Source organism: Zalophus californianus, chromosome 10, assembly GCF_009762305.2.
Source record: "Zalophus californianus isolate mZalCal1 chromosome 10, mZalCal1.pri.v2, whole genome shotgun sequence".
NCBI classification, from domain to species: domain Eukaryota; kingdom Metazoa; phylum Chordata; class Mammalia; order Carnivora; family Otariidae; genus Zalophus; species Zalophus californianus.
The window spans coordinates 20922689-20949494 of record NC_045604.1 but is presented as its reverse complement, the minus strand read 5'-3'; positions in this window follow the sequence as shown (position 1 = coordinate 20949494).

Sequence of the window (26806 nt, the reverse complement as noted above, 5' to 3'; positions counted from 1 at the left end):
ATATATATGTATATATATCTGCAAGGCAGGTTGAAAATATTGGGCTTTGTTTTCATCCAAGAGAGTGTTGGAAGCACTCAGAGAGCTTTTTAAAAACTTGTAACATAACGCTACACCCCTGGCAGTTGCGATGTAATGCATCTGAATGGATAGAGTGGGGCTCAGAAATGCATATTTTGAAAATTTTCTGGCATGATTCTAATGTTCGCCCTAGTTGCAAATTAGCCTAAAATGGGTAGTGCTGTGATCTCTTAATGAGAAAGCTGACAGAAGAAAGTTGTAATGGCAAGTCAAGTAAGACGATGTCATGAGTTAGTAATGTCAATTTCCTAGATTAGAAATAGCTCATTTGAATTTTAGGAGTTGGAGAGTTAAAAATGTCAGAATTAAGAATGTAATAATATTTTTAGGGCAATTAATTCTTGCCTTTTTGAAAGGCACCTGGCGTTTGTAGGAAGGGAGTACCTATAAAAGGGCTAAAGTGCCTCCAAGTGGCCAACGTCTAAATTACATTTTAGTGAAAATAAGATCCACATTAAAAAATGAGCAGAGAGGAAAGAATTTTTGGAGTCTAGGATGTTTTTTAAATTGAAGATATTGGGAGCTGCGATTTGAAAAAGAGATGTGGTTGCAATGAGATGTTTCTTTTTATCTGAAATTGCTTGCAAAAATTGGTGGTGAATTATTTTTATACTTAAACCTCAGGTGTGCTAAGGATATATATCACCTTAGAAGTTCCACATTCCACTTTTAATTAGGTTTTCTTGTTGGAAACTGGACTGACCTCCTTAGACCCACTTTCCACTGAAATTCACAAGGATTATACCTTTTTGGGGACACTGAAAAATAATTACACATTTTATGAGTCTTTGTTTATAATGAAGATCATTTGTTACTTTATCCAATAAATATTAATTCAGCAGCTATTTTGTGCCATAATTGCTTTGGGCATTGGGATCACAGTGGTCAACCAGATAAAAAAGATCTCTGTCCTCAGGGCTGTATGTGGGATGTGTGTGGAGAGAAGACAAATGATACCCAAGTCATACCCAGTTTAACTCACCATCACCCCTTAGTAATAAACACAATCAATACAGATGATTTCAAGTGCTCAGAAAGACACTTGGGAGTGTGATAGAATCGGGAAATAGCAGTCCAGTTAGAGGAAAGAGCAGGAGGGGAAGAACTGGACATGTGTGCCAGAAGAGGACAGAAACCAGAAAAGCCAACACAGGTGAGAAATGGGGCCAATGGATCGACACAAGGCAGACATGAACCAGATCTTGTTCACTGTAGTTTATTCCAAGTTCGCTGGGAAGCCATTGAAGGATTTTGAGCAATGGGGTATGGACAGAGTCAACCAGATTTACATTTTTAAAAAGTCATTGCTGGGGTGCTTGGGTGGCTCAGTCGTTAAGCATCTGCCTTCGGCTCGGGTCATGATCCCAGGGTCCTGGGATCGAGCCCCGCATCGGGCTCCCTGCTCAGCGGGAAGCCTGCTTCCCCCTCTCCCGCTTCCCCTGCTTGCGTTCCTTCTCTCGCTGTGTCTCTGTCTGTCAAATAAATAAATAAAATCTTTTAAAAAAATAAAAAGCCACTGCTGTGGGGGGTATTGATTGGAAAGGAGCAGGATGCTAAACAAAGAGATCAGCTAGGAAGCTATGGCAATTGGCCAGGCAAGAGAAGATGCTGGCTTACACTCAGATGGTAGAAATGCAGATGGAGTGACGTGAACAGATTCAAGCTCAATATTTGAGGGAAAAATTGATGGGTCTTGTTAATGACTTAGATGTGAGGGATAAAGGAAGGACAGAATGAAGATGGCTCTTGAGTAACTAGGTGGAAGGAGGTGCCCTTTACTGTGTTAGGTAATACAGAAGCAGAAGTTGGGATGGGGTAGGAAAGCGAGTTTTCTATATACCACACCATTTGAGATGCAGGTGGTATACATGCTGAGGTGTCAACAGGCAGCTAACTATAAAAATTAACACTCAGAACAGAATTATCAACTGGGGCTATACATTCGGCAATCATAAGCTAAGACTATGTGTTATTTAAAGCTGTGGAAATGAGTGAAATGTTCTAGGAAGAGGTTAGAGAAACAAAAGTAACTTGAACTGAACCTGGGAATTATAACTTTTTAGGTCAGGTGGATGCAGTAAAGTCATCAAAGGTGTCAGAGATGAGATATGGTAAAAAACATGAGTATGATGTTGCAGAAATAAAGGATAGTGTTTCAAGGGATGAGTGGCCAGTTATATAGAATGTTCTGTGTAAACTAAGACAAGAATGGAAAAATGTCTGCAGAGTTTAGCAACATGGAATTGTGAGACCTTGACAAGAATGATGTCAATAGTGTGATGTGGAGGAAAGCCAGATTAGAAGAGGTTGAAGAGAGAAGATGTAATATTGAAAGTAAAACCTTTCAAGAATTTTGCTGTAATAGGGAGCAAAGAAGTAGGTGGCAACTTGACATTTTTCAAGTGATTTTTTTTTTTTTCCCAAATGGGAGTTACAAAAGAACGTTTCTGTAACTAATGGATCAGCATCTTAACAGAGAAAAACATCTCCAGAAAATAGATGATGTAGGAATAAAGTCCTGGAGAAAGTAAAAGGGGGATGGCAACTGAAGTGTACATGGAGGGAGGGGCCAGTCCTTTTGTGTAAAAAAGGCAGGAAAGACAGAGACTGTGGATATAGACATGGATCATATTCATCTTAAGCTAATTCTGCTCGACCACCTTTAAAAACCTGGTGCTTTTGAGTTATGAGATCACATTCTTTGCCAAAATTTGTTCACACTTTCCAAAACTTGGGAGACATTTGGCTAAATGAACTTTCTTTACTGTGGGACTTTTCAGACTCTTTGATCTGCTCACGTGTATTGTAAGGAATTTATAGAATGCAACAAATCCCAGACTGATTTGACCATAGAAGTCCTTTCTTGTGAACGGCCCTTTATAACTGGGAAGACGTTTTCAAAGGAACATATTTTAGGAGATTCTGATTAATCAAAAGGACTAGAGTTCCTTTTATTAAAATCGATTTTTAAAAAGCGTTTTTTCTTTATATTCTTTCTCATAAATCCTATTTTTCTAGCACTCAAAATGAAGAGAAAGGAGATTATACGGTAAATATGTGGCCACATGCTATTTTTAACCTTGCTTTTTTGAACTTTTTCTTAATAAACTAAACACTAGCAATGTAAGCACTACTTTTTACCTGACTGAGTTCGACTAATATCTACCATTTTTTGGTTGCTGTTTTCTATTTGTTTGCCATTTGTTGCCCTCATTATTTGTTCCTATTTTTGTCTTCCACTCTTTTTCTGCCTTTTGTGGTTTTAACTGAGCATTCTATGAAAGTCTATTTTCTCTCCTTTCTTAGTGTATCAGTTATAGCTCTTTTAAAAATTTTTTAGTGGTTGTTCTAGGGTTCTCAATATACATTTATAATTAATCCAAGTCTACTTTTTTCCAATATTTATTTATTGAGAGCGCACTTGAATGGGGGGAGGGGCAGAGGGAGAGAGAGAATCTCAAGCAGACTCTGTGCTGAGCATGGAGCCTACTTGGGGCTCGGGCTGGATCTCAAGACCCTGAGATGTTGACCTGAGCCAGAATCAAGAGATGGACACCTAACTGGCTGAACTACCCAGGCACCCAATCCAAGTCTACTTCTAAGTAGCGCTATACCACTTCATAAATAGTGTGAATATCTTATAATAACAAAACAATCCTAATTTTTCCCCTCCCTCCCTTGCATCATTGCTGTCATTCATTTCACTTATACATGAACATCCAGAAACCTGTATGTACATAAGACATAAATAAGCGTGTGTAATTGATACATTGTTGCTATCATTATTTTGAACAAACTGTTATCTGTTAGATCAATTAAGAATAAGAGAAAAATTTTTTATTTTATCTTCACTTATTCCTTCTTCAATGCTCTTCCTTTCATTATGTAGATATGAATTTCTAACCTTTATTATTTTCCTTCCTTCTGAAGAATTTCTTTTGACATCTCTTGCAAGGCACATCTACTGGCAACAAATTCTATCAATTTTTGTTTATTTGAGAAAGTCTTTATATTTCCTCACCTTTGAAGGATAATGTTGCAGCGTACAGAATCCTGGGTTGGTGGCTTTTGTCTCTCAACACTTTATTTCACTCCATTTTCTTCATGCTTGCATGGTTTAGGAGGAGATGTTGGATGTAATTCTTCTATAGGTAAGATCTCATTTTTCTCTGCTTTCTTTCAAGACTTTTTGTTTTTCTTTGATTTTTTGTAGTTTAACAATGACATGTGTAAGTGTAGATTTTTATCCTGCATGGTGTTCTCTAAGCTTTTTTGGTTTGTGGGTAGGTGTCTGAATTTAATTTGGGGGAACTGTCAGTCACTATTGCTTCAAATTTTTTTTTTTCTGTTTCTTTCTCTCTTTCTTCTCCTTCTGGTGTTCCTATTATGCATATGTTAAACCTTTTGTAGTTGTCCCACAGTCCTTGGATATTCTGTTCTGTTTTCTTCAGAAAGTCTTCTCTTTGCTTTTCAATTTTGAAGGTTTCTACTGAGATAACCACAAGCTCAGAGATTTTGTCCTTATCTATGTCCAGTCTACTTATGAGACCATTGAAGGCATTCTTCATTTCTATCAGTGTTTTTAATCTTTAGCACTTCTTTTTTGGTTCTTTTATAGGAGTTCTATCTCTTTGCTAACATTGCTCGTCTATTCTTGCATGATGTCTATTTTATTCATTAGGGCTCTTTGCATATTAATCCTAGTTGTTTAAAATCCCCAGTCTGATAATTTCAACATCCCTGCCATGTCTGGCTCTGATGCTTGCTCTGTCTCTTCAAATTGTGCTTTTTTGCCTTTTGTTATGCTTTGTAATTTTTCGTTGATAACTGGTCATGGTGTACTGGGTACAAGGACCTATTGTAAATAGGCCTTTAACAATGTGGTGGTGACGTATGTGGGGAGAAGAATCATTCTATAGTCCTATGATTAGATCTCAGGTTTTTTTTTTAAGATTTTATTTATTTGACAGAGAGACACAGCGAGAGGGGGAACACAAGCAGGGGGAGTAGGAGAGGGAGAAGCAGGCTTCCCGCAGAGCAGGGAGCCCGATGCGGGGCTCGATCCCAGAACCCTGAGATCAGGACCTGAGCCAAAGCAGACCCTTAACGACTGAGCCACCCAGGCGCCCTAGATCTCAGTTTTTAAGTGAGGCTATGCTTTTAGACTTTGAACTTTACAAGAATTTCTCAGTTTTTTTCCTCCTCTCTTAGGTGGGACAGGATAGCTCGAGGGGGCTGGAGTTGGGTATTCCCCTCTCTTAGGGTCAGTGAGGCTCTGAAAATACCCCATCAGGTTAGGCACTGATTGATTAACTAGCTTCCCCTGAAGGCAGACCTTGTTAAGAAGAACACAGTGCTCTGGTATATTTCAAGATGGCTCCCTTTCCCTTCCCTTCCCCCAACTGGAAGCCCAAAGGGCGTTTTCTCTGATATTTACTATGGGAACCTGGTTGAGCTCCTGGGGGTAAATGTCACAAAATGGTGGGGGTCTCCCATGACTGTGTCTACCTGGAGTTTTTAACTCTCAGAATTGTCCCCACTGAGTCCACAGCAATTTGTTAATGAACATGCAGGGTTCATCCTGCCCCAGCACTAGTAACCATAGGTGTTTCAGCTTTTGTGCTTCTGCCTTGCCTTCCTATTTGACTTCTATCTCTTCAGTCTTGGGTGCAGTGATTTGCCCTGTGTCCTCATCTCTCTCATGGACCCAAGAAGAGTTGTTGATTTTTCAGTCTGTTCATATTTTCACATGTTGTCAGGATGGCATGTAAACTTCTGAGTTCCTTACATGTGGAATCAAAACCCAGTCTCCAGCCCTCCCCCTTTTTTTTATCTGATATGAAACAGCGAATGAAAATCCCTTTATTTACAAACAGAAATAAAAATGCATTATAATCAAATGTCACTTATGCTTTGAATGTAGTAAGTTTTATGAACTCTCAAACTGCCTAATATAATATAGCATCTTCCTAATTGAAGGCATTTTACAAATACTTGCTGAATGAGTAAATAAATGAAGTCCCAGTAACTATGATTGTATATTATTAAATATAAAGAAATCTGGTTCACTTGCACTATTTAGAATAGTTTGTATTGTCTACCTGTTCAGTCTATTACTATATTGGAATGGTAGAAATGGTTTTACTGTTTGAATAGATTCTGAAATGGGTGGTGGGGATGAAATAGCATTTTTACTTCCCTAGACCAGTTAAAAACCTCATTTTTTAAATTAAAATTTTAATTAGTTAAATAGTAGATATTCAGCTACTCAAGGTCTCATTTTTAAATCCATGTTGGAAACTAACAGAACAATCTATGCATAATGAGGACTCAGCAAATATTTGTTTAATTTAATTAGATTTTCAAAAGGATCTGCCTTGATTAAACTTAGTACAAAAACTACACATATATGTTTCATTTTAGGAAATCTAGGAAGGCCCAATTACCACAAATCATTTTCAAATGGACACCGATAATATCTGAAATGCTCCTTCAGAACATCTCTTATTTATTCATCAAATCTGGATGAAATATTTATTATGTGCAAGCCACTCTGCTAGGTGCTGGGAATACAAAGAACACTATTCTAGAGGCCAGTGCAGAGAGTCAGGATTGCAAATAATAGATACCTATTTTCTTGTCTGTATTGAGTTTTCAACAAATGACTCTTATCTGTATTTTGTGAGTGTATTCCTCTCCACATCCTCCTTCTTAGTTTTTTTTTTTTTTTTTTCCCTTATTATCCTTAGTACTATTTATCCTGGAAAGATGATCATTTCTGAAGAGTTGGAAGAGGCATCAGAGAGGAGGGTGGGCTTGCAGTTTATTGAAATTCAGATAGCCTTCTCCAAATGTTTTCTCAATCTCCTGTGTTCTACGGTAGCAAGAAGGTCCTCTATGGCTCTGGAAAGTTCAATATGTTTCTGTTTTAGTATGACATGGTGTGTGTGTGTGTGTGTGTGTGTGTGTGTGTGTGTGTCTGTGCAGATGCACGTTCATACATACATGTGTTTGTCTACGTGAGCACACACAGGCGTGCGGAGATCTTTTCTTCTTCTCCAGCTAAGATCAGAAGCTTTAAGGCTGTGCATTACCCATATTTTATTCTCTATGCTGTCACTCCCTTTTCAAAGACAGCTTTTCTATATATTTCCTCTTTCAGTCCCACCTCCCTGGCCACTCCTTTGAAACACAAAAGCATCAGGTGGACTCCCACTGCCCACCCCCCACCAGCATCTTGCTGTTCTAATGGGGGATACTGTTTGCCCCTGGAGGTGTGACGCAATCTGGATGAACTCAACTCAGAGCACTCTGCCTGGATTCTACTGAGTTCTCGTCCAAACTTTCAATGCTTTGGTCTAATTTTCATCGCATTTGGAGCTTTTTAAAATTTATTTTCATCCAGGGTTATGGATTTTCATTAGTGTTTATTGAAGATAAAGTGGTCACTTCTGTTTTTCTCCTTGTTATTTTTGGATAGTTTCTAAGATGGAGAGAGGCAGAGAAACTTTTGCTCTGCCTCCTCCTCCCAGAATTCTCTTCAAAGGCTTAAAAGTAGTTGTGATGGGGCTGAGGGGGAGAAAGATGGAATGCCAAAAATTGTTGGTGATAGAAAATTAGAGTTTAAGATTTAAGAGGTGAAATTTTAGTTGGTGACAAATTCAAATATGCTCATCGTGTCAGAGGGAGAGTGGAGATGAAAAACAGTGGAAAGGAAGAGGTAAGGAAATTGTCAAGCTGGAGTCTTGATTTATTGGATATCATCCATGTGAAAATTGAATGTAGTCATTGGGGTGAAAGGGGCTGTGCGTTATATAACAAAGTTCTCAGAGAATGGCTGTTGAACCGAAGCTATGGGATGGCAAGAGAGCAACACCGCAAACATTTTATTCTGTGTTTAAGAGAGAAGCTGAATCCTATGAGGGCTGGGGAGAAAAATCATGTAACAGATGCAGTAAGCAAGCTCAGGCTTAAGGCGGCAAGGTCTACATGCCTCCGCAATAGCTGGCAGGAAGTTGGGAGGATTACAGATGGTTCAAGGGGGTCCCTTTGTTAAAAGAAATGGCTTCTGATTTCACATTCGTCCCAGGAGCATCAGCAGCGTCAGGGCTCCTGCCTTTCTAGGTATTTTTCGTGATACATAGAAACTGCTAAAATCTGTTGGGGGGAATTTCTGATTTCATTAAATTTTCACAGGGGTATCTTTGTTGCTTCTTAAGTAGTGATGCAATAGGAAGAAATATATGATTAGAAACTAATTGTAGCTGCTGCTTCTTTCTAATGGGATTGCTTAAGTTATCTCTTGGGTAGAGAGGTCTTTTATTGATGAAAGGACACTGGGATTGCTTGGAAATGTGATGTTATGCGTGTAGTTTGGATGGAGTGGGTGAGAGAAAGACAGAAATGAACTCTTGACAATATAAACAAGAGGGATTTTGACTTACTGGGAGTGCACAAGAAGAGATCGTTTAAGAGATAAGTCAAACTAGAAGGGAAGAGAGCCTCAAGAAAGTGATGGAAGGCAGGCGACTCATGGGTAGGCATGGACAATGACGAATAATTCCGCAGCAGAGAAGTGATAACAAATATCTAGAAACAGTGCTGTCCTCCACTGAATGTAGTACTTCATTTCCATTCCATACATCCCCATCTGTTACTGCCAGGTTTCCACGGAAAGTGTTTTGTTCAAAATAGCCCTGTGTTATTTACAATTTGAGAATTATAGGTTAGGACTGGTTTTGGTTAGGACTGTGTGAGGTTCTGTGTGGCAGAAAACTTGAAAGAAGATAGCTGAAATATGATGGAAAGTTTATTTCTCACATAAAGAATTCTAGGGGAAGGCAATCTGAGCAGGTATGCCAACCCCATAGTCACCAGGGACCTGTACTCCTACGTGTCCATCCTGGCACCCTGACGGTATGGCTTTTATCCTTAAGTTCCATGCAATTGTTACAGCAGCATGGAGAAAGGGAGGAAGAAGAGTATATTTCCCTTTTACTTGAGGCTTTTTGGAAGTTCCACATAACACCTTTATTTACATAGAACTTTCTTCAGATCTTATTTACTGGTACTTAGAGACAAGGAAGACTTGGAAACTAAAACTTTTAACTGACTGCAGTTTTTCTAGGTAAAAATTAATATTCTTTTATTTTGAGAGACAAGACAGTAATTTGTAGTTGGAAGGCAATAAGGTGTTTCTGCCACAGAAAGATGAAATTCAGTGTGGTGGTTGGGCGGGGGGGGACAAGTGCGTCAGCTGGGAACCATAGCTGGTCCACAGAGGAGAACCAAGCCATAAAGTGGACTGGACTGACTCAGAAAACAAACAAAAAGAATAAAACATGTTTATTGCAGCATTATTTACAATAACCAATATACGGAAGCAACCCAAGTGTCCACTGATAGGTGAATGGATAAAGAAGATGTCATCCACACCCACTCTCACACACATGTGTGCACGCGCACACGCACACACACACACACACTGGACTATTACCCAGCCATTAAAAAAAAATAAGATCTTGCCATTTGCAACAATGTAGATGAACCTAGAAGATATTATGTTAACTGAAATAAGTCAGACAGGGAAAGACAAATACCATATGATTTCACTTATATGTGAAATCTAAAAAGCAAAACAAATAAGCAGATAAGCAAGAAGCAGAAAAAAAACCATAAGTACAGAGAACAAATTGATGGTTGCCAGAAGGGAGGGGAGTTGGGGCATGAGTAAAATGGGTGAAAAGGAGTGGGAGATACAGGTTTCTAGTTATGGAATGAATAAATCACGGAGATAAAAGGTATAGGTATCATGGATTTTTTTATGTTCTTCCCCCAAAATCAGTGTGTTCTCTTATTTCTTATTCTATAAAGCCTGTTTAAGTATTTTGCTCAGGGTGATAGCAGTTGATTAAATTTTCATCGAAAAATTTTACGCTAAAATAAGGTGTTGCCAAATCTCACATTTTCAGTATTGACATAAGCGATTTCCTGGTATGAGTCCAGCTTCAATCAGAAAAATAAAGAAACAACTATGGCATTTCAAGCAAGAAGAAATTTAATACAACGAACTAGTGACTTATAAATACATGAGAAGGTCTGGAGGAGCGGTGATTGTGGAAAATACTCACTATTTTTCAGTTCTATCACAAGCAACGCAAGCATTAGGAAGTTCCAGGAATCACAGGGAACTCCACTAATGATCTCAGCTTAACCACTGCACCAAATGAACGATTACCAGGGGATCTGAAGAAGCTGCAAAGAATCACTTCTGTTGAAGTCCATGGAGTCTCCTTACTGGGCGAAAAATAATGGTTTCTACTTTTTTCAAACTTCATGGCCTCTGCTTAGTGGACTCTAACCTAGAAACCTAATGGCAGGGGATTCTGGGAAATGAATTTCTTAGACTTCCAGTCATTTGATATGAGGAGAGCAAAAAAACAAAAAAAATAAAAAAAAATAAAGGTGCATGCTGGTTGCTCTCAAAAAAATAATATGCAATGCAGTCACTCTTTGGCTATTCAGCATCCATATGGACCCTACTACCTGTATTTAAATTTTAAAACAACAATATAAATAACATCCTTAAAAATATCATTACATATTAACATGAGTAACATGTTTTTAATGAAATAACTGTATTTCCCATACAAAATTTTAGTGAAAAGAGTGGCAGCGTTTCACATTTTGCAAATGTCTCTGGTATTGGCCTAATAGAGGACGATTGGATTATCATATCTGCTTCTGCATTCTGTCTTTTGTGATGTGTTGCTCTGGTTGAAGTAAATGAAGACAATCCAGGTTTGCACACATATATGTAGTTGAAAAAGGGAGGAGACTTTGAATAGCCTTTATAAATAATTGGGAATAGTTTTCTTTGATACTATACCCAAACTCAGCAAGCAGTAATTTCTTAAAGGTTAACTGTAAGGTAGAATCTGAAACTATGAAACTTGATCAATAAACTTTCATTACATTAAAATCCATTGATCTGCCCACTGGTCTATTATGTAACATAAATGTAGTTTTTACCCATGCATGAATTTGTAATATGATACACTGAACATTTGGAAAATATTGTCACATTGAGTTATGCAGATCTTCCAAATGTTGCTGCATTTCACTATTACAATATCATGAAATTTCACTGATACCACTACCAAATTCATCAGGAAAGTCTGTAAATCTTGCAAAGCTGGCAAGCGAATTGAAGCCCACATTTGAAGCTTAAATTGTATGATTGACATAAACACTGTCAGTTGTTTTCTTTAAGTGACAGGATCGCTTTGTTCATTTTCAAAAAAAGATTTTATTTATTTATTTGAGAGAGAGAGAGAGAGAGAGCACGAGCGGGGGACGGGGGCAGAGGCAGAGGGAGAAGCAGCCTCCCGCGGAGCAGAGAGCCCGGAGCTGGGCTCGATCCCGGGACCCCGGGATCATGACTTGAACCAGAGGCAGACGCTCAACCAACGGAGACACCCAGGTGCTGCAGAAGGGTTTGTGTTCTTAATCTCAATCAAATAAATAGCTTATTGGACAAAATTATGTTTTGGTGATTAAAAATGTCCATTAAGTGATTGACTAATATTATCCTTTTCTTACTAATCCACTAGACAATATAATTTATGAGGTGGTGGACAAAGGATGACAACCTGAATTCCATTTGATGAAACATAATGGGATCAGAAAAAACAAAAGTTGCTCATTTAATATACTATTTACAATTATATCTTAATGTCTATCAAATTTTCTTCATTGATTTCTGACTTCTTATTCTTTTAAAAATGTGTTTCAATCATTCACTGAAATTGTTAAACGTCACTACCTGGTGAGATAGATTTCTGTGCAGCGAGTATATATCTTACATATAGTAGGAATTTGATTTTTTTTTCCTAAACAGCCACCTCTCTTTGTCTTTTACTAGCCACAGGGCAGGATTTGCTGGGATGCCCATGATGATCTCTTTCAGCAAATTTGTTCGCTCACCTTTTCCTCTCTCCTGGAAACTTCATTGGCCATTCGCTCTTTGAAGTTGCAAGCTTCCAGCTGACCCTTCAGTCTCTCCTCAAGTGTGTTTGCAGAGTGGACTCAGGTCTCTCTTCTTCTCTTCTGCCTGTAGGAAATGAGTCCACAGACCTTTATTTATTTTTAGATATTAACTAAAAATCAATATGGGAGATATGAGAGATTAAAAAATCAATTCAATCATCCCATCTTCCATCTGTGTTATTTGAGCCAAGTTGTTTCTGTTACATGGATTCTGTAGCCTCATCAGGGCTCTCCCACATTTTCCCCTGCAATAAACCTGGTTGGTCTTCACTTCCTTTCTCCTTCATTTTAGTTTTTTTTGGTTCAGGTCTTGAATATTTTTTTTAAATCACACATTTAATTAGCTTCCATTTTTTTTTCCATCTGCTATGGACTGTACTGTGCCCCCCCTCCCCTGTTTACCTCCCTAAAATTCGTATGTTGAAACCTTAACTCCCAGCATGATGGTAGCTGGAGATCGGGCGTTTGGGAGGTAATGAGGTTTAGATGAGGCCCTAAGGGTGGGGCCCCATGATGGGATTAGTGTCCTTATGAAAAGAGACACCAGAGAGCTTTCCCTCTCAATATCTCTCTCTCTCTCTCTCTCTCGTCACAATGTGAAGACACAGAGAGAAAGTGGCTGGCTGTCTGCAATCCAGGAAGAGAGCTCTCACCCAAATCTGCCCATGTGGGCACCCTGATCTCAGATATCCAGCCTCCAGAACTGTGAAAAGATACATTCTGTTGGGGCAGCGGGGCTATGATATTTTTTTATGGCAGCCTGAGCTGACTAAAACACCATCTTCCTGGAAAAATTTCTATCCTAGATCAATTCAGTTGCCTACTTCTTCCATGTCCACACTTGACTGAGTTGTTGAGCAAACTGAGATTTCCAAATGACCGGTGACCCAATATATTTCTAATTATCTTCTCTTAGCACTATCCAGCAGCCCTTGTAGTTAGAATAGGAAATGTTCGTGGCAGTTTGATCCTTGTCTGGTTATCTCAAACTTTTGTCTCCATTTCCTCCCTCATTCACATAGTGAAGAACTGCTGCTTCCATTTTCCTGGAGGGACCGCAAAGAAGCGTAGGGCCTAGAGATTCTGGATTCTGTGTCTTTGACTCTGACACTTGCTGATTATGAGCTGTTGAACAAACTGTCTTCTCTGAGGCATTGTTTTTGCATCTGCAAATGGGGAAGATGTCTGTGCCACAGGGAGTTCTGACTATTAGATGGATTCTAATCACCCTGATTGAGACTAAAATATAATCAATAAATATTGATTACTATATTTGTTCATTTTAAGAAATTGAAACCACTTTACTAGAACTCTCTCAGCTTCTTGCCCCTGCACCTTTTAAAATTGTTTATACTTTTGTTTATTCTGTCCTTCCATTATAGTGTAATAATTCCTTCCACAGGCTCATTCTTCAGCTGTGCTGTGCCTTCGTGAGATCCTTGTCCTATCATTTATACTCACTTTCTCCTCTAACTTCATATTCTTCCTCAATGCTGGGTCCTTCTCATTAATCTTTAGACTTACACAGGTTTCTTTCAGATTTTAAGGTAAAGCCCTCTTCTTCCCTCTCTCATTATTGCTCTTTCTTCAAACCAGACACCTTCCTGCATCTGGCCAATGGCTCACCACTCAAGATTCAGCGTAGGTGTTACTTCATCTAGAAATCCTTCCATAATTCCTGCAATCTGGTTTAGATGCCTTTTTAAAATGTCATCCCTTAGCAAACTGCTCCTCCCTGTCAAAGAGCACGTATCACACTGGAATTGCCTCATTGCTTGTCTGTGTCTCCAAAATACTGCAAGCTCTCTCAGGGCAAGAAACCTGTATTTATCTTATTTATTATCATTATCTTCAATACTGTGCACAGTGCTTGGGATATAGTAGGCATTCAATAACCATTTATTAACTGAATAAAGAGAAATAGATATAAAGCTTAAGGGAAAATGAGAGGAGCTGAAAATGTTAGAGATATTTTAAAATCATTGTCTCGACTACTCACTGACTTACATATTATCCCAAAGCTCTGTTACAGTTTGTAAGATAAATTTAGAAAGTTAACGAAGTAGAGATTTGATGCTACAGAGGCCTAATGTTAATCCTTATGTAAAATACAATTTAAGAGTAATTAAAAGGTCAGTGCACTTTTGAACTTGCTGAATAGCTTCCCCATTTTTGTCTGCAGTCAGACTTAATTTCTCCCAAGGGCAATAATGGTAAAAGGCCAGAAATTTGTGTAAAGGCTTTCCTTTTCTTTTTCTAGTCACAATAATATTCTTGAAATCCCCATATTCTGAAAGGAACCAACTTTACTTAAAAGGGAACTTGGGATGTTCTGAGCATGACACAGAATATATTGATGGTTTTGTAAATCTTAGACCGTTGAATGACACGATAGTCTCCTAGATGAGATGCCAGACACTCCCACTCCTTTTGTTTTATCACAGAAATGGGAAGGGCTACCAACTGGAAGCATTCTGGAGAACACAGTGTACTGGTTTGGCTCATAAGATTTTATGAAAGCTGTGCTCTCTGAGTTAAATTATGTTGCCTGACTTCTAGGACACAAAGGATGTCCTATAGCCAATAAAATATTTTAACATTCTTTCAGTCATGGTGTCTGCTTCCTTTTCGAAATTATGCCAGTCACAAAGGGCCATGATGACTACAATAAAAAAAGTGGTGTGTTTGATAGGTGTGTGTAGCCACAAACAGATAGCTCTCTCTGCTTTTATTCTGGAGCTGGACCTTAATTATTAAGATTTTCCATCATTTAATCTTTAACAACCTCAAAGTCAAGGAAAACCCCTCTTCCCAGGAAATAGTATGGAAGTAGACATTAGAAAGAAAACATAGAAATGCCATACAGTTTGATAGGTACCCACAGAATGCCTTCTTTCTCAAGAGGGTAATTTACAATTCAGAGATCTACAACTCATCCCAATCTCTGCTCCTACCAGATATTCTGATAATACCACCGTCCATTCTCCAGGGCCCCATGTCCTTTCTCCCTCTCCTCTGGAAAATAACTGAAGGAAAGGAGAGATGTAATGCCCTTTACTGTGCTTCCTGTGAAAGCTGCATAGGAAAAACAAGCAAAGCAAATAAACAAAACAATGAAAAGCCTGGGCTGCTGACTATTGTCTTAGGGCGTTTCCTCATAGTTCTCCAGCCAGACTTGAAAATAAAATCAGAGGAAGATTACTATTTCTCCTCCTATTTATTACAATATATGAAAAAAGGACATGTTAAAGTATTTCTCTAACATTTTTCTAAACTGAGCTTTTTTGTGGATCAATACAAGTGTTGACTAAGTTTCTTAATTTGCAACCTATGGACTTAGATATGAATGCACACCTTGCTGGTAACACTGGTTTTGTATATATACACAAGTGCATTTTTCCTAGGTGATTTTATCAGATTGCACAGGGAATTCAAGATCTGGAAGGAATTAAGTATTGCATATCTCTGTATATAGAAATATATAGATACAGCTAGAGATAAAAATACAGATATAGACCCTATCAACTATATTTATAATATATATAATATATAACCAAATATATGCATGTATGTGTGTGCAAATACATATAAACATATACATGTTTATAATATTTGCACATATGCATATAATACCTACCAACATTGAAAGTTGTTGACATTTAGAAGTGATCAAGGGTTTTACAAAAGAAAAGGATGCTGAATATATTGAACATTTTCTTATAAGGAAACATAGATCATAACAGAGGTTACTAGGATGGTAAATCACTTGGGGAAAGAAAAAGATACAGAGATGTTTTGCGGTAAAGTCAAAGCACATGAAAGAATGGATAAAATCAAGACCTTTTGTATAATTTCATCTTTCTTTTCATTTTCTTGATTTCATTTTCTTGATTTTCCTTCTTGGTTTGCTTTTACCAAAATGACTATCAATAAATGGCTATGTCAATACTAACAATGGATGCACCAGACATAATTAATTTCATTAATGTCCTCTCATCACTCGTTATGGGCACATATATTACTTCAGAATTAAGTCAGGACTAAAACAACTGAAATGTAGTATGATTTCTAGATTTAAGGCTTTCCACCTTCATAGGTACATATACAAAACACTTAAACTATATTCTCTGTTAGAAGGCCCGAGGAAATCTAGCATTTTTATCATGAAAACTGTACTGATGAGTTCTACAAACACAGTTTTGAGGACCTAAAATCTGACATTGCACTTCAACTCTTTTACAGATGCCTCACATTCCATTGGACCATGCTTTGCATTTAGTTGGACAGTCAGTGTTGAAAAATGCAGAGAAGATGAACTTTAACAGGGTCTCTGAGCACAGTTTTGTTCACAGTGATGCACTTTAGCCAGTGAGTATTTAATTTCTAACTTAATAAAATTACCAAAATGTGGATCTTAAAATAGAGAAGTACTTCAGAAATGTCTCTTTGGGGAGTGATTGCTATCAACTGCATGTAAAGCACAATTGGAGATTGCAGGAGTACTTATTGTAGAAGAGCATCTGCTCTTGGGCCTATTAATCCTCTTGCTTATGAAGACGATCCAGCCCTGAGTGCACACAGGGAGGGGACGGAGGCAGAGCGCATGGCTGGCAGTTTCAGCTAGGGAAAGGGCTAGGGGCCGTGAGAGCATCTCTGAAAGCTACTTTAAGGCACTAATGTCCAGCATCTGTTTGCTAATATTGTTTTATCACTCTGCCAGGCCATATCCAGTTTATTCAATCTAATATAGATAATGAACATGAAATCTTTAGGGTAGCTAAGGACATTTCCTAATGAATATAAGAACCTTAGAAAGGGAAATGATTATAATGGATGCAACAGTGTTCTTTGAATCACTAGACCGAGTAAATTGGACATGACATAATAGCTTCTTGTTTTTTGCCAGAGACTCACTCTGGCTCCTTAGAGAGGAATTCAATCATTGCTGTTTCGGTCAACTCTTTATCAGCTGTTTGAATTATTTGATGAATAGCTCCAGTGAATATCCTAGGGCCTGGAACTTTTATGAATAGCCTAGGGTGCTTTCTATGTAATAGAAGAATTTAGAATGTTTTGGCTAAGCATATTTTCCTTGCCAAATCTTGTATCCAGAATTAGCTGTAATGAAATGATGTGCCCAATTGGAATCTTTTGAGAGTTGCCTTCGTTTTCACTTTTATATTTCAGTAGAAGAATACCAATAAAAGCACATTAGGGGTAAAGCATACCACAAGTTTCCACTAAGATTAACCCTTTTTGGGGGCACCTGGGTGGCTCAGTTCGTTAAACCTCCAACTCTTGATTTCAACTCAGGTTTTTATCTTAGGGTTGTAAGTTCAAGCCCCAAGTCAAGCTCTGTGCTCTCCCTCGCCCTCTACTCCTCCCCCCTCCCCGGCTCATGCTTGTGAATGCACGCTCTCTCTCTCTCTAAAATAAAATAAATAAAATCTCTTAAAAATAAGATTAATGCTTTTTTTTAAGCACTCTCTATGTCCATTGTGGGGCTTGAACTCACAACCCCGAGATCAAGAGTTGCATGCTCTACCCACTGAACCAGCCAGGCCCCCTGATTAATCCCTTTTATAAAGTAGATGATGCTATTTAAAAATTGAAATACGATCTTCCAGAGTTTAAATTATTTTCTCATTTAAATAATAATAGTAATAATAATTAGTTCTCATATAGTGCTTATTTTCAGCTGAACTTCTAAATGCTCTACAAATAATAATTCATTTGATTTTCACAAAAGCTCTATGAGGTAGATACAATTAATATCCCTGTTTTACAGATGAGGAAAGAGATCCAGTGAAGTTGAGAAACATACCCAAGATCACAGAGCTATAAGGTAGTTGAACTGAGATCTGAACCAATGCCCCAGAGTCTACGGTCTTCACCACCATGCTATCCTACCTCTTGAAAATTTATTATACAAGTTAGGATGGTTTAGTGTTGCTGATCAACTATGTAGCAATATAGAGGGAGATTGGGAAAATATTTGTATCCTTACTAAAAAAAGCAGTTAGCACAGAAATCCAGTGATATTTAACCCTATTAATCATGCTTAATTAAAGATGTTTAATGCAACCGGCCTTATGGTTTTTTGAGGCTGCAAGGAATAGAGATATGTTTGGTTATGTTATGTAATGAGGCTTTTGATTAAGAAAGAACAGGAAATATCAGGTTGACCAGCTGGGGGGGTTGAGCACCGTGGATAAACTTGGCCCCACTGGGGAGCGGGGAAGAACAGAAAATAGCCTGAAAAAATATATGTTCAGACCCCACATTCAGAGTAAAAACTGTAATTCTGCAGTGGTGCTTTAGGGAGAAGTGGAACTTTGGCATTCGACATCACTCTGGTAGCAACCTGGTTCCCTTGTGTTGCTTCCAGAAAGATAGGTCCATTATTCTCTCCTCTTGAGCCTTGCTATTTTATGCCCCAGTCCATCTCTGTTTCAACTGTTTTTACTTATGCTGCTAACCAACTCTATCTTTGCATATTTCACGTTCAAACTGGAGAGAATTTGTTTTGGTTGAATTGTTACCATCCAGTATAAAGGCATTTCTTATGGACAGAATCCTGTGACAGTCACCTATGGATGGCTACCTGGGGGTCCAACATTCACCCCTGCTCCAAATAGCTGTGCCGAAGACCAACAATTTACGCATATGAAATTCCTAGGCCAATTCCCTCGGAAGAGAGTTAGGGGCAGTTAGACACTCAACACACTGTATGCAAACCATAACTCCATGTATTTTCCCCTAAATGATGTAAATGCTAGTCAGCCTGAAAACTTTCCTCATTGAAGCTAGATATCCATAATATTTAATAAAGTTCTTGTTTAAAATTAATGAACGTAGTGTTTCTAAACACATAATTAAGGTAAAATTATTAGGTAAGTGTTAGATTTGAAGAAATATTATACAAATATGTATACATTTAAACACACATGGCCAACTTTCTAATCCTTACACTTCTTTTCTTACAGAGATTGAAGAATTGAGAGCAGATGTTTCTTTCATTGAAGAACTAGAAGTTGAATATTGAGATAAATTCTTTCAAATAAGTCTTCAATTATTTGGCTCTGTTATTGGTTTCTTTTTATTTTACTGATAATAAAAAAAGCAATTAGTTTGTAATTTCTAGGGCATTACGTGCCTTTCAAACTTTAAAGACTATTGGTACAAGTCATAAGATATATTAAACTGAGAAGATTCAGTCTCGGTGGATGAATGTGTGTCCTTCTGTGTGTGTTATTACCTTAACTTAGTGATGGCACTTCCCTGATGGATTATTCACCTAAGCTTCCCCCACTATCAGGAATCTTTTATCCCTGTATTCTTGTGACAGTTTAATATGGCAGACCTCTGCACTGATCCTCATATAGTAAGGAAAATGATCTGTTGGGAAAAGAGAAGAAACTAAAATGAGAATAAAAATGAGTTGTGTTGAACTTAACTTTCTCATAAAACTGAGACACTCATGTCTGAACACTTTTACAGTTTTCTTCATTTTGTTATAGTTTGATACATTTTGAAGTAAAAGGTTTTCTTTTTTTATTCTTGAGGTAAAATTGGTCTATAATGTTATATATGCTTTGGGTGTACAACATTACAATTCCATATTTGTATACACTCTAAAGTGATGACCACCATAAGTCGTGTCCCTTCACCTGTTTCACCCACCTTTCACCACCTTCCCCTCTAGGAACCACCAATCTGTTCTCTATATTTATGAGCTTATTTTTGTTTTGTTTTGTCCATTTGTTTTGTTTCTTAGATGTCACATATAAGTGAAATCATCTGGTATTTGTCTTTCTCCATCTGACTTATTTTACTTAGCATAATATCCTCAACATTCATTGATGTTGTAAACAGAAAGATTTCCTTCTTTTTTATGGCTGAATAGTGTTCCATTGTGTCTATCATCTATCTATCTATCAATCATCTATCTATCTATCATCTATCTATCTATCTATCTATCTATCTATCTATCTATCTATCTATCTATCTATTATTTATCATATCTTCTGTATCCACTCATCAATCATTAGACACTTAGGTTGTTTCCATATCTTGACAATTGTAAATAATGCTACAATAAACATAGGGTGCATATATCTTTTCAATTTGTGTTTCCATTTTCTTTGGATAGATACCCAGAAGTAAAATTGTTGGATCACATAGTAGTTCTATTTTTAATTTTTTGAGGAAACTCCACATTGTTTATCATAGTGGCTGCACCATTACATTCCTGCCAACAAGGTACAAGAGTTCCTTTTTCCCTACATCCTCTCCAACACTGGTTATTTTCTGTCTTTTTGATGACAGCCATTCTAATAGGTGTGAGGTGATACCTCATTGCGGTTTTGATTTGCATTTACCTAATGATTAGTGATGTTGAACATCTTTTTATGTGATTATTGGCTATCTGTATGTCTTCTTTGGAAAAATGTCTATACAGATCCTCTGTCCATTTTTTAAATCAGGTTGTTTGTTTTTTGTTGTTGTTGAGTTGTATGAGCTCCGTATATATTTTGGATGTTAACCCCTTTTTGGATATATAATTTGCAAACATCTCCCATTCAGTAACTTGCCTTTTCATTTTGTCAATGATTTCCTTCATTGTGAAGAGGTTTTTTAGCTTGATGTAGTCCCATTTGTTTAGTTTTGCTTTATTCCTCCTTGCCTTTGACATCAGATCCAGAAAAACATCACTAGGACTCATGTCAAGGAGCTTATTGCCTATATTTTCTTCTGCGAGTCTTATGGTTTCAGGTCTTAGACTCATGTCTGTAATTCATTTGGAATTCATTTTTTGAATAGTATAAGATGGTGGTTTAGTCTCATTCTTTTGCATGTGGCTGACCAGTTTTTCGAGCACCATTTATTGAAGAGACTGTCCTGTCCCTACTGTATACTCTTGACTCCTTTGTTGTAAATCAATTGACCATATATATGTGGGTTTAATTCTGGGCTCTCTGTTCTCTTCCATTGATCTGTGTGGTTGTTTTTATGACAATGCCATACTGTTTTGATTACTATAGGCTTATAATATGTTTGAAATCAGGGAGTGTGATACCTCCAGTTTTGTTCCTCTTCCTCAAGATCCTTTAGTTATTTGGGGTCTTGAGTGGTTCCATATGAAGTTTGGGATTATTTGTTCTATTTCTGTGAAAAATGTCGTCAAGGTTTTGACAGGTATTGCATTGAATCTGTAGGCTGCTTTGAGTAAGATAGACATTTTAACAGTGTTCTTCCAATCAATGAGACCAGACTATCTTTCCATTTATTTGTATCTTCTTCAATTTCCTTCATCATTGCCTTATAGTTTTCAATGTATTGGTCTTAGAGCACCTTGGTTAAATTTATTCCTAGATATTTTATTATTTCTGATGCAATTGTAAATGGGATGATTTTCTTAATTTCATTTCCAAGAGTTGATTATTAGAGTATAAAAATGTAATAGATTTTTATATATTGATTTTGCATCCTACAACTTTATTGAATTCATTTATTAGTTCTAACAGTCTTTTGTTGGAGTCTTTAGGGTTTTCTATATATAAAACCATGTCATCTGCAAATAGTGACAGTTTTATTTCCTCCTTTCCATTTTGGTGCCTTTTATTTCTTTTTCTTGCCTAATTTCTAGGACTTCCAATGCTACATTGAATAAAGTGAAAAGTGGGCGTCCTTGTCTTATTTCTGATCTTAGAAACATGTACTATACTCTGTGTGGGTTTGCCACTTATGGCCTTTATTATATTGAAGTACATTTCCTCTATACCCATTTTGTTGAGAGTGTTTTATGGTAAATGGATTGAATTTTGTCAAATGCTTTTTCTGCTTCTATTGAGATTATTATATGATTTTTATCCTTCATTTTGGTCATGCAGTATATCGATATAATGTGATATACCGCATTGATTGATTTGTGAATGTTGAACCATCCCTGCATCCCTGGAATAAATCCCACTTGATCATGGTGTATGATGTTTCTAATGTGCTGTTGAATTTGGTCTGCTAAGTTTTTTTTTTGAGGATTTTTGCATCTATGTTCATTAGGGATATTGGCTTATAAGTTTTCTGTTTTTTGCTTTTTGTTTTGTGGTGTCTTTGGTTTTGTTATCAGGGTAAATCTGGCATCCTAAGTTGAGTTTGGAAGCATTCTTTCCTCTCCAATTTTTTGGAAGAGTTGAGGATAGGTATTACATCTTTGAAAGTTTGGTAGACTTTCCCTGTGAGGCTGTCTGGTCCTGGACTTTTGGTTTTTTGGGAGATTTTTGATTACTGATTCTATCTCATTGCTAGTAATTTGTTTATTCAGATTTTCCATTTCTTCATGATTCAGTCTCAGAAGACTATGTTTCTAGGAATTTATCCATTTCTTCTGGGTTTTCCAATTTGTTGGTGTATAATTGTTTGTACTGGTCTTTTATGATTTTTTGTATTTCTGTGGTATCAGTTGAAAATTCTTTTTAATTTATTATATTTATTTATTTGAGCCTGCTCTCTTTTTCTTGGTGAGGCTAGCTAAAAGTTTGTCAATTTTGTTTATGTCTTCCAAGAACCAGCCTTTGTTCCATTGACTTTTTATTGTCTCTTTAGTCTCTATTTCATTTATTTCTACTCTGATCTTTTATTTCCTTCCTTCACAGGTTTTCTTCATGATCTATTTCTTCTTTAATCTTTACTTTGTAGTTGGAATTCAAGCTAAATGTTATTTTTTATTACAAATAATTTTATTTTATATTTGTCATTAAAAAAAGTCTCCAGCACATTTTACCTTTTGTGAATACAAAACTCTATTGTGTGGATTTATTTCCCCTGCTGATCTCTGCAAATGTGTTGCGAATTGTCTATTATACTAAATTCTGGCTAAACTTTGGTTCCAAGTAGCTTAGAGACAACTCTCTGCTACTCATTAGTGGAAATGTTTTTAAGCCCATGGTGGCAGGTGAAGGAGAGATTCATAAAATATTTATAAAAGATAGAATAAGCTGGATTCAGAGTGGGGAGTATGGCACTAAAATGCACTACAACTTGAGGTGAGCCACTTAACCCCTCAACCCTCTGTTTCTTCACTGGCAAAAGGGTTATACTACTATTTGTCCTCAGAGGTGACTGTGAATTTTAAATATTAATACCATGTTTGGTACATGTGGCCATTTCTAGGTCATTTGAGAATACTATTATTTTTATTAGATAAATATAATTCCCTAAGAATTAGAGGCTCCATTAGCTAAGTAATGTATTATTGGGAGAGAAATAGTCCAACAATACAGCTAACATATAGATAATTCATCTTTCCTTTACCCGTGGTACTGTAGAACATCAGACTATTACAGATAGAAGGGGCTGATATAATTCAGTATATTTAGGATTTGAGCCTAGGTGCACTAGAGATTTCATGTAGGTTCCTCAGGGGAAGGAGGCAATTTAGTGGGATTTTGCATTTCCCTCCTCCATTTCCTTAAAAGAAGTTCAACTTTCTTTTTAGCATATTTTTGATGTCTCTCCAAATAATTACAAAGTATTTTGCCAAAAAATGTTTGAAGATCACTAATCACAGTCAACATCCTCACGTATAGATGCAATCACTGATCTCCAAATCCATCCTTAAATCATGTTTGTTTGTGATTCTGGTTGCTAAAAGAGCTATAGAGTAAAAATAATATATATGTCAAGATCTTAGAGCAATGTTTTAACCTTGACTGCACATTGGAATCACCTTGAGAGATTTGAAAATCTTGAAGCTCAGGTGGTTCCCCAAGCCAATTATATCAAGTCTCCACAGGTGATTCCAATGAGCAGGCAAAGTTGGAAACCACTGGCTTGGCAGGAGGGAGAGGTGACTTTAAGTTGGTAGGGAAGTGTGTATGGAGAAAGTAGGCTCTAAGTAGGATTCGACAGATGGGCTAAATTTCAATGGGAAAAGGTGGAAGAATTTTAGGTGATATAGTAATATTCATTTCAGAGAATAAATAAGAGTGAATGGAGGGAGAGAGAAAGAGAGAGAGGAGAAAATCGGAAGTATAAAATGGTAATAAGAATCAGAAATAACTTCATATGTCAAATTCTGGCTCTTTCATTTATTACCTGTGAAAATATGGCCAAGTTACTCAATCAGCTAAATCTCTGTTTCTTCATCTGCAAAATGGAAAATAAAAGGGCCCACTGATGAGATTTAGTAAATGCTACATGAGAAAATTGATTAAAGTACTTCTCTCAATATCAAGTTATAGGAAACTCTCAATATTTGTTGACCATTACCATAGTCATTATTACCAGCGGATGGCATTGAAAGTTAAGGACTGTCACTGGATTGCAATAAAGAGTCAGTTGGGCCCAGGTTGTGGAAGGCCTTGAATGCCAGGATAAGCAGAGTTTTCTTTTTTTCCTGATTCTGGAGCTTAAGTTTTTGAGTACAGGACCAAAACAACTAAAATAATGTATTAGCCATGTATAAGGGCAATGTGCAGGAATGATGGAAGAGTGGAAAGCAGGAGCTGGGAGACTTGGATAGGAGAGGCTACAGCAGAACTTATGAGAAAAACTTATAAAGGAGATAATATTCAGGAAAATCAGAGTAGAGAATAGAAACTGATCTGATTTCTATGGCAGCAGGGAAATCTGAAAGAAGATAGTCAAAGTGACACAGAGGAGGCAATACCTAGTTTGGAAGAAAAGAGGAGCAGTTCATTGTGCACCTTTCCAGTCTGAAGTTAGGGCAGAGCTGTTAAAAAGAAGGGGAGCAGTGAGTTGAAAATGTAATATGGATATCAGGAGAGAGGGTCAGACATGACAATAGAGTTTGATAGTCACTCAAGTAGAAGTCTTAGTTGATGGTGTGAGGGTAGCTGAGATCCCAAAGGAGGATTGTTAAGTCAGAGGAGCAGAAGATTATTCAAATCCCATAGATGAGTAAAATTTGCCCCCCATTCAACCCCCCCATTCTCCCTTCCCCTTTCCTACTACAGTTGACCCTTGAACAACATGGGTTTGAACTGCACAGATTCACTCATGTGCAAGTTTTTTTTTTTTTTGTATAAATGCAGCATGGTACTATAAGTGTATTTTTTCTTTATTATGATTTTCTTAATACATTTTCTTTTCTCCAGCTTACTTTACTGTAAAAATACAGTATATAATACACATACAAAATATCCACTATTTATATTATTGGTATGGCTTCTGGCCAAGAGTTGGCTATCAGTAGTTCTGTTTTGGGGAGTCAAAAATTGTATGTGGATTTTTTTTTTCTTAAAGATTTTACTTATTTATTTGAGAGAGAGAGAGAGAGAGCTAGAGAGAGAGCATGAGCAGGGGGAAGGGCAGAGGGAGAGGGAGAAGCAGACAGGGTTCGATCCCAGGGCTCAATCCCAGGACTCCAAGATCATGACCTAAACCGAAGGCAGGTGCTTAACCGACTGAGCCACCCAGGTGCCTCTGGATTCCCCCCCCCCCCCTTTTTTAAAGATTTTATTTATTTATTTTAGAGAGAGAAGATGAGTGTGGGGAGGGGCAGAGGAAGAAGGAAAGACCATCCAGCAGACTTCCCACTGAGTGTGGAGCTGATGACTTGAGGCTTGATCTCACAACCCTGAGATCATGACCTGAGCCAAAACCAAGAGTTGGATGACCAACTGACTGAGCCACCCAGCTGCCCCGATATGTGGATTTTCAACTGTGCAAAGGTGTTGGCACTCCTCACCCCCACACTGTGCAAGGGTCAACTGTACTTATTCTCCTGACTTCAATCTTCCTATCCTCAAAAATCTATTGTTTCAGTCACAGGGACAGGCACTCACTATCCTTTATTCTCTTTCACACACTACACACTTGAGATTTCAGATACTGTTTCCGTTAATTGGAATGTTCTTCTACTTTTCTCTTGGGCCATTCTTATGTTCCCTTCAAAACAGAGACCATTTCTTTTTCCTCTTCTTTATAGCCTTCTCCATTCACCCAGTCTTTTCCTTCTTTTGTTTTCTATTAACACTCTGTATATAATTTTATAATAATATAAGTTGAATTGTGATTTTATGTTTATTTTGTCTCTCTGATTAGATAGTGAGTTCCCATTATGCTATGTGATTAATTACGGATGTTTAATAAACTCTTGTTGAATAAATGAATATGTATTTCTCTTGGGTCTACTTCAATACTCATCTGTATGTTGTAAACTTCTAGGGAGGATCTGAAAGTGTATAGAAATGCTATTTGTAATAAAGGCTGGTGAGTGCTGTTGGTACTTGGTGCCTAAATATCAGGAACACTAAATATACTGCGATGTGTGGGACACTATTTACAGTGAACAATTGTTTCTTCCCAAACGTCAAAAAAGGCACCACTGGAAACACTGATCTAAATAGTGCTAAGCAGATAGTAGCTACTATCAAGTATGACTATTGAAATGGGTGAAGGATTCCTCAACCAACAAGTGGGATAGATCCCTACTTGAGGGGCAAAATCGTGTTTGAAGTTGTTTTCGATTATCATGGGGCAAGAGAGGTAAGGATATAAGGGAGGTGGAAAAGGAAGTTCTAAGTAAATTGAATTCTGTCTTTAATGCTAGTACTTTTTAAATTAAATCAGAATACTCTTTTTCCCTTAAAATGTAAATTACACAATTTTATCAAACACTGGAAAAGATTGTTTTAGAGATTTCACAATACTC